This window comes from Coffea arabica, chromosome 2c, assembly GCF_036785885.1.
Source record: "Coffea arabica cultivar ET-39 chromosome 2c, Coffea Arabica ET-39 HiFi, whole genome shotgun sequence".
In the NCBI taxonomy this organism is placed as follows: domain Eukaryota; kingdom Viridiplantae; phylum Streptophyta; class Magnoliopsida; order Gentianales; family Rubiaceae; genus Coffea; species Coffea arabica.
Window position 1 is genome coordinate 27,979,013 of NC_092312.1, and position 12,087 is coordinate 27,991,099.

A 12,087-nucleotide genomic window follows, 5' to 3' on the forward strand; every position below is an offset into this window, starting at 1 on the left:
TCCTCCTCTGCTCAATTTCATGCATCATGGTGTCCATTTGAACTTGTAACTTAATTACATCAAATTTTGCCTTTAAGCACCTTAAACCATCTTCAAAAGACATACATTCAGTAAATTCTTGGTTACCTCTGTTGAAGGAGCTTTGCACTAGGCAACCATCCATTTCCAATCTTCCACTTCTCAAGCATTGTTCTCCAAATTGACCTACCCTTCTCATCACCTAAAATTGCTTTTAAACAACCTCAAAAGCAAAATTAGTAAGAAAAATAGGTAATGAAACACATACACATAAAATACAAAAATAACAGAAAATAACATTCACATTATAACTAATATTATGTCTAAACTAATAAAGTTGCTCTTCACACCGATATTACCAAATCTTCCCCGGCAACGGCACCAAAAATTTGACGGGTATTTTACATACGTGCAAGCTAAAAAATACCGAATTACACCCGTTCACTGCAAGTATACAGATCAACTAGTAGTTTAGGGTATATATCGGGTCGATCCCACAGGGAAGAGTGAACAATTACCGGTCTTACTAAAGCTTCTCTATTATTTAGACTATCAATGAATTATAACAAGTAAAACTTACTAAACTTATGCAAGAAAATAACAAATGAAAGCTCCTTAGGTTGTGGTATCCCTAACTACTCATGCAAGTGCTATTTTTGGATCCTTGAATACTACATCTAAGCTAGTTATGGTGTAATTTCCTTAAACATGTGAAACCTACTTTCGTAGTGAATCAACTATACTCATAACTAATCCATACCTATTTTCATGGTTATGAAATTAGCTACAAGTTCATTTCTTCAATGAAATTACATGAAATGAATCACTAAAAACCACATAAGTGCACCTCTACTTTCGTGAGTGTACTCCCTATGTTTAGCACCTCTTGAACTAGTGTTAAATCTCAATTTTCATTGTAAAAACAACACCTTAGATAATCACAATCAATGGTACCAAATTAATCATGATTTAAAGAGCTAAAGTGCTAAATAACTTGCTCAAATCTTAGCAAACAAATAACCAAATAATAAATACTAACAATCATAGAAAGTTCAACCAAACCCAAAGTATAAACTTTAGAAGCACATAATGAACACAAAATCCAGAACTTGTATATTAACTAAACTTGGAATCAAATACAAAAGATAAAGAGTTTGGAAGGAATACAACCCTTGTCACATGAGCTTTCTTCCTTGTCTTCTTCATCCTCCATCTTCATCCTAATCTAGATAATAAACAAGAATGGAAAAGCTACACTACTCTATACTAAGCTAAACTAACACTAGGGAGATGAAAGAGCTACATTTCTGCAGACTCCAAGCTTCTCCCGTAGCTCCCTCTCTTCTATTTTTCTGCTATGGACTCCCAATCTCTGCTATCTACTCCCCTCTCTTCTCTCTTGTTACAATGAATTTGGCTCTTTAATGATGAAAGGTTGGTCAAGAAATGATGTTTTCAACTCCCTTTTACAGCTGGGAATGTTTCTCACATGTGAGTTGGTGGAGGTGAAATTGAGTTTTCCGCGTAAAAAGCAGCCTTCTCTGACCACAATCCGGCCAGGAATCCGGCCACAAATCCGGCCAAATTCCGGCCGGATTGCTACAGTAAATCTAGGCTGCTACAGTGATCCGAGCTGCTACAGTACCTCGGATCCACTAACCCAGAAACAGCCGAGGGTTCGGATGAATAGTGGATCCGAGTGTGGATCACTTGCTCTGTTTTTGGCCCAATTTCAACCGATCTTTTCTTGATGTTAGAGGCTGAACCAGCTCATGTCTAAAACACGAAAGTTGTAGCCTTATGCGTTATCATTCAAATGCATCAAGAATCACCTCATTTGGATCTGTGTAGGCTGAGATATGATGGAAATACCCTTGCCTGTTCCATGCCTTGTTCCAGTTTCGACCAATAGCAATTGACTCTGTACTTCGGCTTTTTGACCTGGAAAACCTTCAAACTGGATTCAGACGTCTTCATCAAAGTTGTAGATCTATCTCTTATCTTCAAATGGATTCAAGAATCATCCCAATCCGATCATTGTAACTCAAGTTATAGCCGAAATACGAAAATGTGTCAAAACTGTCAAAATACACAAAATCCAAGTAAAAAGTGATAAAAACCTCATTTAATTGAACAAAAGCATTTTATACCAATTATAGCCAAAATGAATCATTTTCTTCCAATAATATACCCAAAGTGACTAAAAATAATATAAAATATCATACAATTATTACGTAAATTAGTCACTTATCATCCACCACATCAAAAAATGGTGGATTATTCGTTAACTAAGCCTCCTTGAAAATTGAGGTAATATAGTCAAGCTAATGAATATAAAGAAGCGCTAGTTGGGAGGCAACCCAACGATTTCTTGTTTTTAGTAAGTTTAAGTTGTTTAAACTAGTGTTTTTGTGTGTTTTATAGGTGGCAATGGTAAGGGTTCATGCAAATTATTTCAAGTGCAAAAGAGTTTGTAAGGAGTGGAAACCGATGTGAAAAAGGGAAGCTTAATCTTCATTTTTGAGTTTACAATACTTAATTTCATGTTATGAGGTTAAGTTAATTATTTGTATGGAGTTGAAGTACATTCAAGTGTTTAATTGTGTTCATAACCTATTTGCACTCTTTTGAACCATTTGAGCACCATCATGTGCATTGGAAGTGTCGAGGGGACTATTTGATCTAAGAACCTCAACCCTCAATTTCCATTTTACATGTTTTTTATTTGATTTGAGGTGCTGAGATTCATGTTTAAGTCACTTTCCATGTGTGTGAAGTGTTGAATTGTTAAAAATTTCATTGTAGAGCACGAATTGGAGAGTGTGTTTTGAATTGGGGTCAAACTGAAAATTGCAGAAATTTCTGCAATAAATGCAGAATCAACGGATCCGAGCTCGGATCCACTTCTGCAATCAGAAAATTTTTTGCAGCAAAATCCGGCCAATTTTCGGCAGGATTTACGGCCGGATATACAGGGGACTTCGAAAAAAAAATATTTTGCTTACTGGCCAGAATCCGGCCGACAATCCAGCCGGATATCCGGCTGGAAAATGGCCGGATTCTAGCCAGTTTTGCACAAAAAGAGGAATTCGCGCACGGATTCCCCATTTTCTTCTTCCTCGCTTCTTCAACTTACACACACACTCACACCTAAAACACACACTACTCACTAAACTCACTCTTTTCACCATCCAATCTTCAAACCAACTATACCAAAACACTCCCTTTTCGCTTGAGAGATGATTTCATAGCTAAAAATTCTTCAAAAACAAGTCTAAATTTGGATTTGACCTTAGTAAGAACAAGGGTTTCAAATATTTGAACTATCCATTTGAGGCCAAATTGGAGTAAAATTTTTGGGGGTTTCTTCACCATTTGCATCCATAATCATCAACCAACAAGTTTGAGGTAACAAATCCTCATCAAATGTTGTCATTTGAATTTTGCCATTTATCACTTTTTTTTAATTTTTGGGTAATTTCGAATTTTTTTCATTTTGTGAAGTTTGGTGCTTTACATTGTGCTTATTGAACTTATTCATGATTATTGGTGATGTTTAACTCATGGGTTTGTGATTATTTGATGAATTTTTGCTAATTTTATGCTTAATTTGGCTTGGTGACAAAGTTGCATATTAAGTGGTCAATGTTGCATTTTAATTAGTTTTGAGGGAGTTTATGATATTCATGTGAGTAATTTAGATTACCTAATGAATGAAAAGGTGCTTGGTTGAATAATTTCTTGAATTCTTAGGTAATTCTAAAAGAAGAGGAGATGGCATTAATTGATGAAATTCATAAATGCACTTAAAATCTTTATGGTTCAATGGTTTTTAGTATTTCATGAATTCTCACGAAGGTCATTTCTATTTTGTTTTGGTGTGTTTGCCTCCATTTTGAAATTACTTTTGTACTTTTGAGGGGACTTGATCATTGATGATAAAATATATAAATGGAACTTACTTTGTTCGTGATGGTGCATTTATTGTGTGAAATTAGCTTCCCTTTGCTTTGGATACTAATGCATATATTTGATTAGCAAAGATTAGCCTATTTCATGTTTTTTTTCCCATGAACATTGTATGGTTCCACATGCTTGATCATTTTTCCTTTTTCCTTGACTTGCATGTTTTCTTCTTGTTGATTGCAACCTTTTATTTTTAAGAAATTTATTTGTTTTGATTTTGTCTTTTTTAGGGTGCAATAAGTGAACTCTCCATTCTTTCTCAAATACGGTTGGAAATTCATCACATTGTCATAAGGGGAGTATTTTCTTTTACTCTTTATTTATTTTCCTTTTCTCACATTGAGGACAATGTGAAGTTTAAGTGTGGGGGAGGAAAATATTGGACTTACATTTAATTGCCATGTGATGATATTTTGTGGATATAAATGCTGAGAAATGTTGGAATTGTGTGTGAATTATTTGCCATGTGGATAATTTGCCTGAAATTGAGTTTATTGGCAGGGAGTTTTCATCCATTTATAAGAAGAAACTCTGTAAAAATTTTTCTAAAATCTTTTCCAATATTTCACTATGGCCCAAAAGTTCTTCAATTTTTGCATTTGCATTCAAAAAGGGCCAAAGTATTCCAACCTTAAGTGTCTAATTCTTCCAATTATTGAAACTTTATGTGTATTTTGGAAGGTTTAGTCCTCATTTAACTTGGAAATAGTTATTATGCAATTAGAATTTTTACATTTTAGAAAGTATATTCGATAAAGTGAGGAAAATTATGCTTATAATTTTACATGTTTAATGAGATTTCTTCTCTTTACTTAATTTTGCAAGTAAGTGATTGATATAGTCGATAAAGGTTATACTCCTCCTTTGATTATTCTTATATATTTTCTAAGAGGGAATATCTATTTATTTTCCTTTCTTTTTGAAAAAGAAAAAAAAACAAAGAGAGAAAAATAAAAAAAAAGAGAAAAGAAAGTAAATAAAAATTGTTCTACTCCAATGATTCTCGTACCAAGTAACCGGGGGTTAGCATCTACAAATGTCGATATTCGCGTAAAAAGGTACTTGAATTAAGAGTATGCATAGCAACTTGAATAAGTGAAATGTTAAGTAACCGGGGATCTTCACCTAAAAGTGTCGATTTTCGCGTAAAAAGGCATTTTCACTATTTAAGTAAAATTAGTATGAATAAATCCCTCTTAGTTATAGAATTTTGAGAAAAAGATGATTATAGGAGGAGGAAGGCTATAAATTGACTATGTGATTTGCTTATTTGTAAAATTAAGTTAAGGTAAGAGATTAAGTTTAACTTGTTGAAATTAGGGTATAATTATCTTTCCTTTACTTGATATTATGAGTATTTAGTGTAATTTGAACAATTGTATAATGATTATTTTCCAAGCCTTGAGGAATTAAATTGGACAAAGTGCATATATTGTTTCACCTCTTGAATTATTGTAGTTGATTATGTGTGGATTGCTTGAGGACAAGCAATGATTCAAGTGTGGGGGAGTTTGATAAGTGACTAATTTACGTAATAATTGTATGATATTTTATATTATTTTTAGTCACTTTAGTTATATTATTGGAAGAAAATGAATCATTTTGGCTATAATTGGTGAAAAATGCTTTTAAATAATTAAATGAGCTTTTATCACTTTTTACTTGGATTTTGTGTATTTTGACAGTTTTGACACATTTTAGTATTTCGGCTATAACTTGAGCTACAATGATCGGATTGGGATGATTCTTGAACTAATTTGAAGATAAGAGATAGATCTACAACTTTAGTGAAGACATCTAAATCCAGTTTGACGGTTTTCAAAGTCAAAAAGCTGAATTACAGTAGCAAATTTCTACTGGTCGAAGCTAAAATAGGGCAATGAGCAGGCAAGGGTATTTTGATCATTTCTCAGTCTACACAGATCCAAATGAGGTGATTCTTGATGCATTGGAAAGCTAACTCAAAGGGCGACAAGTTTCATGTTTTGGTCAAGAGCTAAATCAGCTTTTATCATCAAGAAAAGTTCAGTGGAAGTTTATGCAAAATCAGAGCAGAGCTGAAAATTGAACCAGAAGTGACCAAATGGTCACTGTAGCAATCCGGCCGGAATTTGGCCGGATTTCTGGCCGGATTGAGGTCAGAGAAGGCTGCTATGTACGCGTAAAACTCAATTTCACCTCCACCAACTCACATGCGATGCTAGACATGTGAGAAATATTTCCAACTGTAAAAGGGTGGTGTAAATCTCAAGTTTTGACCAATCTTTCATCTTTATATAGCCAAATTCATTGCAAGATTGGAGAAATAGAGAGACATACGGGAGAAACTTGGAGTGTAGAGATGTAGCTCTTGCATTTTCTGAGTAGTAGTAGTAGCTTAGTATAGAGTAGGATAGTTCATCCATTCTTGTTATTAGCTAGATGAAGAAGAAGATGGAGGATGAAGAATGCAAGGAAGAAAGCTCATGTGACAAGGGTTGTATTCCTTCCAAACTCTTTATCTTTTGTACTTGATTCTAAGTTTGGTTAATATACAAGTTTTGGATTTTGTGTTCATTATGTGTTTTTAAAGTTTATACCTTGGGTTTGGTTGAATTTTCTATGATTATTAGTGTTTATTATTTGGTTATTTGATTGCTATGATTTGAGCAAGTTATTTAGCACTTTGACTCTTTAAATCATGATTAATCTGGTACCATTGATTGTGATTATTTAAGGTGTTGTTTCTGCAATGAAAATTGAGATTTAACACTAGTTCAAGAAGTGCTAAATATAGGGAGTACACTCACGAAAGTAGAGGTGCACTATGTGGTTTTTAGTGATTCATTTCATGTAATTTCATTGAAGAAATGTAACTAATTTCATAACCATAAAAATAGGTATTGATTAGTTATGAGTATAGTTGATTCACTACGAAAGTAGGTGTCACATGTTTAAGGAAATTACACCATAACTAGCTTAGATGTAGTACTCAATGACCCAAATATAGCACTTGCATGAGTAGTTAGGGATACCACAACCTAAGGAGCTTTTATTTGTTATTTTGTATAATTTCAGTAGGTTAAATTTGTTATAATTCATTGATAGTCTAAATAATAGAGAAGCTTTAGTAATACCGGTAATTGTTCACTCTTCCCTGTGGGATCGACCCGATATATACCCTAAACTACTAGTTGATCTGTATACTTGCAGTGAACGGGTGTAATTCGGTTTTTTAACTTGTACATATATGTAAAATACCCATCAATGGTCAACTCAAGATACAAGGCACTGTGCAGAGAAACAACTAAACACAAGGGAAGAAGATATGATGAGGCAGAAATGAGCTCAGCAAACTCCAATGGAAAGCAATGGAAGTGGTTGTGGAAGCTGAAGGTCAAAAGCAAGATAAAACACTTCATCTGGAGAAGTCTAAATGGTCTATTACCAGTTAATGGCCTGGTGTTCAAAAGAATACACCATGGGGATCCAATCTATGATGGCTGTGGAGAACAGGAAGAGACAACTGAACATATGTCTTTTCAATACAGCAGAGCTCAAGAGGTGTGGAAGATGGCTCCAATACAGTGGGATAGATTAACTAAACAGATAGGGAATATAATAGCTTGGTGGACTGCTATGCTGGAAGCTACAAGCAGGACAGAGGGCAGGGAACATGTAGAGCTAACTGTGAATATCCTTTGGCAAATCTGGAAAAGAAGAAACGAATGGAAGTTCAATGCCAAACGAAGGCATCCTTGGAAAACAGTTAAAAAAGCTCAACAGGAATGGCAAGAGCAAGCATCAGCTTGGAGGAAAGAGAAAATGATCCCTGAGGATGCTGAAAGAGACAGAGAGGTAGTAGAACCAGAAGAGGTAGGAAGGGATGAAATGCAAATCAGAATATCAACTCATGTGCAAGAACAAACCAATAGAGTTGGTACTGGGATTATAGAAACTAATTTCAACCATCAGTTGGTGTCAGCCTGGGCATTAACTGATAGGAAAACAGGGAATCACTTGCAGACTATCACAGAAGCAATGAAGATGGCCATCACAAAGGCCAGACAACAGCAATGGCAGAAAATTACAATACATATACTCAGCCCTCAGCTGTTGAAAGTGATAACGAAAGGGATGGCCAAGGATATCAAAATGGCTACTTTGACTGATGATATTAACAATCCCAGAGCTTTTATTCCAAAAATGCTCCTTTTGCTTAGATAGGAGGTTAGATTCTAGATGTGAATTGATTAGTGATTATGCTTTAGGCATATTTTAAGATGAGGAATGGATCAATCCTCAGTATGTCTAACACTTTTTGTATAGAACTATTTGAGCCTTTGCTCATATAAGTGTACATCTTTTGCCAATCAATACAAAATCTACCGTTGCAAAAAAAAAATATCTAGCAATCTAAAAAATTGTTGACTCTTTGGAGCTTCTTTTCTTGACTCTTAGCAAGGAAGAAATACATTATTGGAGGGTGAGTTTAATTTCTTGGCTAGAAAAACAACTTTTTCTTCTCTTTCTTCTCTAACTTAGCTTAGTGTAGTTTAGATCTAGTTTTTATTTTCCTTGAAAAAACTTGAAAAAATCTTAATATAACAATGTATTTTTGATAGCAATGGAGATGATGAAACTTGGAAATCTTGTTTCTTCACTTGAACGAGCATTTCTTCCTCTTTACTCGCTTTGTTGTTTCATTTGATAATGATTAATTTTATGATCTTTTTGAATGTGTTTCATAATACTTTTGAGTCAATTTGTAGATTGATTAGTATAAGTTGTGCATTTTTTATTTTAATTTGCACCTCGAGTAATAGCTGAATTAGTTGTGATTTTATCATTTGACTTGTAAAATCTCTTTGTTTTTGTAGGTAAAATGATCAAGTTTAATTGGAAGTGAAATGGTGATCTAACAAAGCGAAGTTTGAGAAGTCATCACAATGTCTAAAAGAGGTGGTGCAATTGAAGAATGTTTCTTTAAAAAGAAAAAAAAAAGAAGAAATCCTCGAGGGTTATTCAGTGGATTCTGCAAGGGATTATGGACAGAATGTTAACTTCAAAAAGAAAAGCAGAGAATTACATGCTCTGCATAATCCCTGGAAGAATCCCTCGAGGGATAAGTCACACCTGTAATTTGCCAACTTACATGACTTTTGTTTCTTTTTCCATATTTGACAAGACATAAAGGGACAACTAGTACCAACTTTTGGTGGATTTAGAAACTTATTTTGTTAACTCTTAGCAAGAAAGAAACGCATTATTGGGGGGAACGATTACTTCTTGGCCAAAAACAAGAACAACTTCTTCTTCTCTTTCCTCTCTTACTTAGTTTAGTGTAGTTTTAGATCTAGTTTTTATTTTTCTTAAAGAACCTGAAGAACTCTTAGTGTAACAAAGTATTTTTGATGGCAATGAAAATGATGAAACTTGAAAATCTTGTTTTTTTACTTGAATAAACATTTCTTTCTCTTTACTCTCTTTATTGTTTCAGTAATGCTTAGTCACATTGAAAATTTGATTTTTATTGTTAAATCTACTATGTCTAGCTAAATTTTCTTGTTCTAGGGATAGATGAAACTATTTGTGCCTTAATTATGATTGAATCAAGTTGATTATTGCTATATCTACTTGCTAGTTCATCTATTCTTGGTTTAACACTTGTGAATGTTTAATTGCTGTTAATCTATGAATATAGTTGACAATGACGGGAATGGAATATGTCGAGTCTAAGGAGTTGGCAGACGAAAGTAATGGTACACTTAGGTGGATGTTTTTGGCATTTTTAAATCTAGATTAAGTCTTCACTTGTGACTTCAGCACGAAAGTATGGAAACTATAGTGGTGGCTAGATGGCAAGAGCAACAAAGTTGTGACTGAGTATAGAAGAATAATAGCCAAAAATATTATATATATATATATATATATATATATATGAGCAACAAAGTATTTCCTTAAATAGTTGTGACGGAGTGATAAGACTCAAGACATTCTAATCCTAGATCATTGTGCTTAGGCAATACAATGGGTAAGGTCTGGATTTGATCATTTAATTCAGATCTAGACACATTAAATTTAGTTAAATCCAGACCCTTATGGGCCTGAAAAAACAAGTCCAAACCTAAAAGCTCATAGATTTGGGTATCCAATGAGTATCCGTTGTATTTTTCTAAACACACTAAAGTAAAAATATATAGATTTAAAAAAATATATAAACACCATCCGAATTTTATTTTCAAATAATAAAATTAATATTCAAGAAGTTGAATGCAATATTATGAACTGAAAAAATGACTATTATCGACTGCTTCTATTTATTTTTAAAATTCAGCTGTATTTACGTCCAATCTTTTATTTGTTTGCTTTTACTTTTTTTCCTTTTTCTAAAAAAGTTTGTACTAATTACAATGTTAACTAGGATTAGCTTGAAATAAGAAAACAATCATGAAATCTTACTATATTCAATTCAAAGACCATAGAATATTAAAATATTTTATAAATTTATATATATATATATATATATAGGTTTGGGTAAGGTCTGATATGGGTTTGAATTTGGATATAGATTATAGAAAATCCAATACTATCCAGACCCATAACTCTTTTATAGGATCTAAGTCTGGAGAAAGAGGTGGTGCAATTGAAGAATGTTTCTTTAAAAAGAAAAAAAAAAAAGAAATCCTCGAGGGTTATTCAGGGGATTCTGCAAGAGATTATGGGCAGAATGTTAACGTCAAAAAGAAAAGCAGAGAATTACATGCTCTGCATAATCCCTGGAAGAATCCCTCGAGGGATAAGTCACAACTGCAATTTGCCAACTTATATGACTTTTGTTTCTTTTTCCATATTTGACAAGACTCAAAGGGACAACTTGTACCAACTTTTGGTGGATTAAGAAACTTATTTTGTTGACTCTTAGCAAGAAAGAAACGCATTATGGGGGGGAAAGATTACTTCTTGGCCAAAAACAAGAACAACTTCTTCTCTTTCCTCTCTAACTTAGCTTAATTAGTGTAGTTTTAGAACTAGTTTTTATTTTTCTTAAAGAACCTGAAGAACTCTTAGTGTAACAAAGTATTTTTGATGGCAACGAAAATGATGAAACTTGAAAATCTTGTTTTTTCACTTGAATAAACATTTCTGTCTCTTTACTCTCTTTATTGTTTCATTAATGCTTAGTTACATTGAAAATTTGAGTTTTATTGTTAAATCTACTATGTCTAGCTAAATTTTCTTGTTCTAGGGATAGATGAAACTATTTGTGCCTTAATTATAATTGAATCTAGTTGATTATTGCTATATCTACTTGCTAGTTCATCTATTCTTGGCTTAACACTTGTGAATGTTTGATTGCTATTTGTAAACCACAATAGTTGTTGTTAATCTATGAATATAGTTGACAATGATGGAAATGGAATATGTGGAGCCTAAGGAGTTGGCATACGAAAGTAATGGTACACTTAGGTGGATGTTTTTGGCATTTTTAGATCTAGATTAAGTCTTCACTTGTGACTTCAGCACGAAAGTAGGGAAACTATAGTGGTGGCTAGATGGCAAGAGCGAGTTCCGATAGTTTGAGTGAAATGCATCCATAGCAAGACAAGTGCATTAGTGATCATTGATTATTTTATCCATAATTAGGTACATTTAGTAGATTCTATACCCTAAAACATTTGTGTTTAGTTGACTTTCTATAATTTGTTAATTTTTGTTACATTGTTTTAGCACTGTGGTTATTTTATTTAGTTAAAAATTTTTGATTAATTTAGATAACAAAGCAAGTTAAAAGTCTTAACACTTGGAAATGATTCTCGTGAAATCGATTCTGACTCCCTAGTAATACGAACTATGACTTGCATACTTACAGTAAAGGAGGAAATTAGGTTAAAATTTAGCATGTACGTTAGAACCTTGTCAACTGCTTTAAGCCATGTTACAGTTTGTCTTTAGTAGTTTCAAGACTTTATAGCGTAAAGGTATCCATGAAGACAATGCAAAATGATCATCACCTATGTGTTGAAATAATTTTAGCATCTTTTTATTTTTAGAGCTTTTAGGTGGTAGATGTTATATGTCATTTTCAAAGAGAGTGAAGTGTTTGAAGCATTTTATCGAATG

The 12,087-nt window shown here is 33.3% G+C and overlaps 1 long non-coding RNA gene across 1 annotated transcript; it reads left to right on the forward strand.

The window, feature by feature from the left end:
- The first annotated feature begins 2,938 nt into the window (after window positions 1-2,938).
- Window positions 2,939-6,540, forward strand: LOC140035900 (uncharacterized). The gene is made up of 2 exons (XR_011839798.1): window positions 2,939-3,426; window positions 4,215-6,540. It is a non-coding gene; the product is annotated as an uncharacterized lncRNA (long non-coding RNA).
- Window positions 6,541-12,087: the final 5,547 nt, after the last annotated feature.